Source organism: Oryza glaberrima, chromosome 12 (genome assembly GCF_000147395.1).
Source record: "Oryza glaberrima chromosome 12, OglaRS2, whole genome shotgun sequence".
Classification (NCBI taxonomy): domain Eukaryota; kingdom Viridiplantae; phylum Streptophyta; class Magnoliopsida; order Poales; family Poaceae; genus Oryza; species Oryza glaberrima.
In genome coordinates, this window is record NC_068337.1 from 10,393,385 (window position 1) to 10,401,565 (window position 8,181).

The window sequence follows — 8,181 nt, forward strand, 5'->3', positions numbered from 1 at the left end:
GAGAAGACGTTTGGCTTATACCCCAGTTGAGCTGCCTGTGGGAGTGGAGCTGAAGCCATCGCTAAATCGTTATTTCGCTGCTATTTTTCTTTTCTTTTGTAAGTATGTAACGATGTTATTACGATGGATTTGTATATTAAATTGTCAGTTTGTGTACCTCGGTTGATTCCTGGACGAGGATTTTATGCACAAATTAGTTCGGAAATTACTAGTGAATTTCCGGGCGTGACATTGAAGGACGTGGTTACTCAACAGTGGTTGGAAAACAGTAGATAAGAAATTTTCTTGGATCCCCCATTTACATGACCCTAGTGGTCTATTTATACCCTTGTTACAGGTCCCCCTATTAGGGTTTAGGTCTTATAGGGGAATTTACATGGTTGCCCTTATGAAAGGGACATTACATGGGTATACATTGTCATTTGCATACATGGGCTTCTATTGGGCCAATAGATTGGGCCTGGCCTATGGCGAATGGGCCCGTTAGGGCGAGGCAGCCCGTGAGGCCGCTTGCATGCCGAACCCGTCCTGGTGAAGGCCTCATGGCTTCGCCATATGCCCTTCGCTATATGTCGTTCGCCCAAGATGCCTTTGCCTCGCATGGTCCCAACGTGGCTTGTCAGCCTTCGCCATCTCTGCCCATGGCCTTCGCCATAGGGCTTCGCTCAGATGGCTCTGATGTCTTTGGCTTGAATCCTGGCTGGTTCTTAGGTTTCGGTAGGCCCGGTCGAAGGGCCCCATGGCATACCGCCAACATAATGGTTTGTAATGAGATCCAGGCAATTTTAGCAAGGATTATATAGTGTGGATAGACATATACAGATGTCCAAGAAAATCAGCCACACGGTTGCAGTGGAAAAGAATTGAGTTGTTTAGAATCAAACTGCAAATATGAAACTATTACAAACATGAAGCAAGTAAAAGCGGGATGTTGGCACTCTGAAACTGCAAACCTGAAATGGTGGAGATCGACCGAGAGGCGACGTTGCCGATGGAGACGAGCGGATCTAGACACGGCATCGATTGTTGGCTGCTGTCGTGCATGTATTTCACCTAGGATGGCAACAAAATCATGACAGCTGAACAAAATAATGACAGCAAAAATGATTTGGAATGGACGCTCTCAACCGGCGCCCTACGGATGTGCAGACGCGACGCCGAAGGTCTGACGCTCTGGGGCGGAGCTCGTGGAGACTGGATCTTGGGGCATCGTCGAGCCTGAAGCTGACCGGTAGAGGAGGGGCGTCGAGGCGGGGCCGCGGGGGTGGGGGTGATGAGCTGAGGGGCGCGGTCGTAGCGGCGCGGAGCTAGCAGCGAGACTAGACTGGATACGGACTACCACCGGCCACGACCCCGACGATGACCCTGGGTGGCGCACCACGAACAGCGGTGGAGAGAGGGCGGGGCTGAGGTCGGCCGGCAGTGAAGGAGCTCCATGGGGATCTTGAGCCGCCGAGCCACAGCGCGCCTGCCTTCACCCGAGCAAGACCCGCGTAGGAGGGAGGGGACGTCGGATCCGCCGTCGCGCCGCCTTCAGCCGCGCCGGATCCGCCTCGCCGAGCCTCCAGCACCCACCACCACCGCGCCCGCTGATGCTGCGCCCGCCACCGTTTGGCGGTGGAGGAGGTGGAGCCGCAGCGCCTCCCGCCCGCCGACGCCGCGCCCGAAGTCGCTTGTTGCCCTGCACCGCTGCCGCCGCCACTCCTTCCCACCGCATGAGAAACTGCATGCCTCCGCCGGATCCGTAAAAAGTGGAGAGGGAGAAGAAAGTGGGTGGACGGTTTCTACTAATAGCATGTGTAGATTCAATAGTAAGCAATTTTCTCTATAAATGTGGGAGGGGAGAGAGGGCGCAGGTGGGCGGGGTGGGGGTGGGGGTGGATGGGGGAGTGGGAGTGTATATATATATATATATATACACACACACACACACATACATATATGGATATACATATACATACACTAGCAATGATGCCCGTGCGTTGCTACGGGTGAAGATAATTTTAATCATGCATACTGGTGGGAAAAAATATAAAGGAATCATAATCATAATAATATTATTAATGAAATGAAATTGCAGTGACCTTTGGTCAAAAAGATAAAAATATATAATTAATTTTCCGTTAATTCCATTAGCTAAAAATAATATAATATGAAGTAGGAAAAGTTATTTTCAAAATTTAGCAATTTTCAAAAAGCTTAAATAGAGCAAACTAATTATGTAAACAAATTTAATCACCTAAATAAAACAATTAGACCTGTAATTGAAAATCTGTTGCCAGCTCGTTTAAACATGATCCTGCGAGTGCATGTGGCTTATATCTCTCACTCGTACGTCGTGGTCCTTTTTTTTGACATACCAAAAATACCCGTGCATTGTAACGGGTATATTAAAATTATAACAAATATAAAAATATTATATGATTAAGGTTTAGTTTTACATGATATGAGCTCTTTAAGAAAATATATTCATAATGAAATAAAAAAAGTTCAGCTGAAGGGACCTAAAGTTAACTTATTCCATACAGAGCGTACACGCGGTCCATGAGGTGTCCTAATAGTGTGGGCGGCCTGGGAATAGAATCGGGGCGGAAAAACTTAGGCGACCTAAAGTGAACTTATTTCGTGTGGGCGGCCTGGGAATGGCGTTCGGCCTGACGCGGGAGAAGCTGGAGCCATACGATCTGATAGATGGTCCTGATTGATCCCGACCTATATAAAAGTTCAACAGCCCAAACCCTAACCCTAAAATCATTTCCCCTCCCCCCTCTCTCTGTCAAAACAACGTGGCGGCAGCCTGGCATACCAACATCCCTGTGACGGCAGTGGCGGTTCGGCAGCAACGGCGACACCCTCTCCTTCCGGCATCTGTGTTTTCTTAGTGTTCTTGAATCTGATCTTATATTCTTGTAGTAGTGTTTTGTCTAGGATTTAGGTTCAAAATTGATGCGGTCTCTGATTATTTTTTTCTTTCTTTTTTTTTTTTTGCCATCGGAGAGGGATTCAAGCGGGATTGATTGCATGTGCGATCGATATTTTCTTTTACGGACGAAAACTATAGCCGAAGGAAGCCATACAGATTTTTTAATTAGGTATATATATAGATAGATTGAATCGAACTTTTCTTTTTTTAATGTTTTTCCCTTTTTTTCGTTACTACGACATCGGAAACGTCTTTAGTTTTTTTTACCGCGTCACATTGGATTCGATTATTTTTCGTCCGATTTTTTTTTCACGAACGGACGACGGAAACACCTTTAATTTTTTAGTTTTTTCTTTACTGCGTCATATCGGATTCGATTTTTTTCGCCCGATTTCTTTTTGAGGCTTTTTTCATGAACGGACGACGGAAACACCTTTAATTTTCTTAAGTAGTAGAGATAGAGATAGAGAAAGAGAAACGGAAAACCTTTTTTCGCAACTTCTTTTGGAATCGGACGGAAAAAATGTTCACGCTTGTTTTTTTTTTTGGGGAGGGGACAGACGACGGGATTTTTTTTAATCGAACAGAAATCTTTTTTTCACTATTATTTTCCTTATTTTACGGAAGACGGAAACTCTTTTGTCGCACCTTTTTTTGGATCGGGCAGAACAAAAATTTTGCACTTTTTTCACGCTTGATTATTTTCCATACAGAAATCATTCTTTCCTTCTTTTTTTTTTAACAGAATTTCCAAGTGAGTCGGAAGTTTGTTTTTTAATGGGAGTCGGACATCTTTTTTTGGTTTTTTCCTCGGTGTTTTTTTTTTGTTTTCACAGACGACGGAAGCAGGTTTTACTTTTTAAGTAGTAGTAGATATATGGATATATATATATATATATATATATACATATACATATACATACATATATACATACATACATACATACACTACAAGAATCTATTTAATCTATGACGAAAACAATTCGTCATGGATCACTGAAAATTCGTCACAGAAATTTGTCTGTGACGATTCTACTTATCGTCATCTAAGCGTCACAGATTAAATCTGTCGACGTTTTCTCCGAAATCGTCACAGGTCAGCACACTCTATGACGTTTTTTAACCGTCATAGAACGTTTTTGGGCTCGTGTAGTCCAGCCCAGGCCCAACCTTTGTGACAAAATTAAACGTCACAGATTGTTGCCATGTGGCGGCCAACATGGCAGGTGACGTGATCATTGACACGTGTGTGATGATCATTGACACGTGTGTGATGACGTGTCACTGATGACGTGGCAACCATTTGTTTTGATGGCCCATTATTTTTTTAATGGCCCATTAATTATTTAACAGCAGCCCATTATTTTTTTTAGAACTAGCCCATTTTAAAATAGGCCCATTTCAGAACTAGGCCCATTTCAGAATGGGCCCATTTTGTCAACCAATTATCATATCAAAGCCCACTAAACAGTCCAATTAAATTTGAGCCCACCAAATTCAATCCAATTTCTCATACCATCTCAGATTTAAACCGAATAACAGATACCATCTCAGATTCAACTAATAACAGATACAATCAGAATACAACAGAATTCAAACAATAGTTCATGTCAGATTCAACCTAATAACAGGAAATCTGAAAACAGAAAACAAATCTTTCAAACATTCAATGGAATTACTCCCTGCTTCTCGTCCTCCACTCAGCAAATAGAGGATTGAATTACAGCAAGGCCTTCTTGTTGATGTGCAAATGGAATTTTTTTTGCTACAACTTATACATAGCTTCTTGAGATGTGCTGCAAAAATACAATTTTAGTGTCAATACTGGGAGTTAACAATATTAAGTCACTAAACTACTCAACAATATTAGTCCTCCCTCCTAAGATGAGCAGAAACAAACTAAGTTTCCACTAATTTTTGCACCTATAAAAAAGAAAATTAATCATCAAAGATCAAACCATTTAGTATGTGTCCAAATTGACCATCACACTATCCCACAGCCTATAGTTAATTAAGTAATTCAGCCAACCATCAACTCTAAAACACCTCCTAGAGTTTGTTTAGCATCAAATGCACATGCCATAGCACGCATGCATGTGTTGGCTAATTTTGCTGTGAGACGTTTCAGAAACACTAAAAAACACAGAATTTTGAGACCCACAAACCTTTTTCCATCATATTGCCTCATGTTAAAAATACTACTATTGCTATCATCAAACAGAGAATATTGCTATCATCATATTGTTCTAATATTTTTATAACGTGGAAGGTATTTCATATAACATAAGTAAAGCATTAAAAAAACTTACAGTATTTGCATATAGAGAGCATATAAAGAGTATTATGGAACATTAGTAAAAAAAACAAGAACAAAGATCTTGCCTAGAAAATCCAGTGGAACCTCTCTCACATATAAGAACAACTAAAGTTTCTAAAGTTAGTCAGTAATACTACCTTAGGCCCTGTTTGTTTCAGCTTCGGATTATTGCAATCTAGATTATTAAATCAGATTACTCTAAGCTGGATTATAATAATCTAACATAAAATAAGCTGCGAGTTGTTTGTTTCTCTGGATTATTGAAGGCATATAAGGGTAGTGGGTCTTTAGCCACCCAATAATCTGGAAAAAGCTTCTCCAGAGGAGATTATTAGATTATAGTAATCTGGCTTATAGATTATAATAATCTACTCGTTTGTTTCAGCTTACTCATAATAATCCAGATTATAATAATCCTAAGCTGAATCAAACAGGGCCTTAGTTTGCGAAGTGTGGAAAACACATCGTGAATTGAGAGTGGACGAGGAGGAGCAAGTAACATTTGATTCTGGCGGCATTCTTGGGCAGCATCGCCTACAAATTACACTACATCCACTGTTAACACTACACAGGATCATTTCAGCATAATTAACCAGTACATGAAGCTAAACAAGGCAGTTGGACCTGGCTGTAAGCCTGCCAAATGTTGCATGCATGCATCAAACTCCTATTTTGCAAAGACACAGCCTACACCATACAGTAATTTTTTCCCCACACCATGGACATCAACAATGCTGGTACTTCTAACCTCCAAACTTACCAAGATCGCCGTACGTTTTGTACATCTCATGTATTTTAGATCTGCTGGATCCTAATGCCTCCTCCAGAGCAGATACAACCAAACTCCCACCAATGTTTAGTTCCTAGCTTCATTAACAAATATGGGTTATTGTATTGATTGTGCCACATGACAAGGCATAACAGAAGGGTAAACCAGAATATTTGTAATAGGATATGACACAGTGACTCATTGGAAAATAATGAGAGGAAGAAAGCCTTCCAAAGGAAAGGGCCAGCTAATTAAGAAAATTTCAACTTATGAAAAAAAATCAACTTATCCTAATTGAAATGCAGCTAGAAAATTTCAGCCTGTTGGAACATAGTATCCTCACAGGGATTTTGTAGGACACCCACATCCATGTTCCTCCAGGAAGTCCCTTGTTTGAGCAGCAGCCTGGCCTCTGTTTAAACCCACCACCCACCAGGTTAACTAAGAACCCTCCCACAACCATCCCACAGGCTAAATTTGCACCATCATTCTACAGAAATATAATGGTATAGCTCCCCTGTCCTCCTATGAAGACCATGTGATATACACATATTAGGCAAAGAGAGCACAAACACAAGAAATAACTTAAATCAATCCCATGCAAAGTTTTGCAACATGGACATTAAATATGTGAAGGACTGAAGGCTCAGAATCAATCGTGATAACATATGATTTTTGCCTCATGAATAGATCATGTGGTTGCAGACCAAATTGTTGTTGTGATTAACTATAAAATGCAAGTGCCGATAAAATTGGTTGAATTAGCTGGTTGACAAAAACTTTATTTATAAAATAGAGCTAGATTATCATATAACTCATAAACTGCAGGAGGGATTATGACCCTATACACATAACTAAATATATGCAATTTTATTAGAGAGAGAGAGAGAGAGAGAGAGAGAGAGAGAGAGTTGGCGCTAGAACCCGCAGTGGTTGGAGTCGTCTACATCGTCCTGCGAGTAGAACTCGACGATCTCCGACAGGTCGGCGGCGGCTGATTCGTCGTCGTCGTAGCCCAACACCCCCTTGTTCCCGGCCGCTTGCAGCCACAGCAGGATGTCCACGGCGACCGCCACCGCCGCCGCGGGCCCGCTGCCCGGCCGCCATGAGGAGGCGCCGCATCGACCCGGCCTCAAGCACGAGGAACGGACGAAGGTGTAGGCGAGGCATCGGCGGTCGAGGGCGGCAAGGAGGCCGCGAGGACGAGGGCCACGAGGATGGGGCGGCGAGGCGGCGACGAAGGGGCCGGATCTAGCCCGTCGCCTCCTCCTCGTCGCCGCCCACTCTTGCCCCGAGGACGCCGCCGGATCCTAGCGGGATGAGGCCCGCTGCCTCCGGATCCGGGCGAGACGAGGCCCGCCGCCGCCGGATCTGGCCCGTCGCCTTCTCGTCGTCGGCGGCGGCGGCGGTGAGGAGGAGATGGCGGTGGCGCCGCCGCCCGAGGTCGCCGCCCCCACCGTCGTTAGATCCAGCCCGAGCCATCCCCGCCACCGCCAGCTCCAGGCCGGAGCCGTGCCACCGCCGCCGCCAGCTCCCGCCACCGCTGCCCGAGGAGTGGAGAGGAGAGAAAGAGAGTTAAGGAAAGAAAGAGAGTGAGGGGAGTGAATAGAAAGAGAGAGAGAGAGTGAGTGGAGGTAAAAATATCAGGATGGGGGAGTGAGAAGAGGAGATGAAAAAATTTGAAAGGAGGAGGGAAAAACAATTATTTTTAAAATATTAAAACTTTGAATCATTTTATGGTACTAAATGAACTCGTGTGAAAAAGTTGTATAAAACAAAGTTGCAGAACTCGTTGAGATCTACCATTTTTCTTTTGGTCATTTTTCTATTCGAGTTTGGTTGAACTATATAAAATTTGAATTTTAAAATATAGGAAATTCAAATAATATTTTGAAGCAATAAATGATTTCCAATGGTAAAGTCATCAACAACAAAGTTGTATAACTCATCAAGATCTACAACTTAAGTATTGGTCATTTTTTTCTATATGACTTTGTTTGAACAGTTTGAATTTGAATTTCAAATTATGACAGCTTCAAACAACATTTTCAAACACTAAATGATTTCAACTGAAAAAGTCATCAACAACAAAGTTGTATAACTCAACAATATCTATAACTTTTATTTGGGTCATTTCTTCATCGGACAAAGAGGTTTGTAACGTCATTTCTT

At 43.0% G+C, this 8,181-nt stretch overlaps 1 long non-coding RNA gene across 2 annotated transcripts; it reads right to left on the bottom strand.

Annotated features, from left to right (window-relative positions):
* Window positions 1-4,454: 4,454 nt before the first annotated feature.
* On the bottom strand, window positions 4,455-7,651 carry LOC127757537 (uncharacterized). Of its 2 annotated transcripts, none has more exons than XR_008013482.1 (2): window positions 6,001-7,651; window positions 4,455-4,719 (listed from the first exon to the last, which is right to left on the bottom strand). It is a non-coding gene; the product is annotated as an uncharacterized LOC127757537 (long non-coding RNA). The 2 variants fall into 2 exon arrangements; XR_008013483.1 differs by having other exon boundaries at window positions 4,455-5,774.
* Window positions 7,652-8,181: the final 530 nt, after the last annotated feature.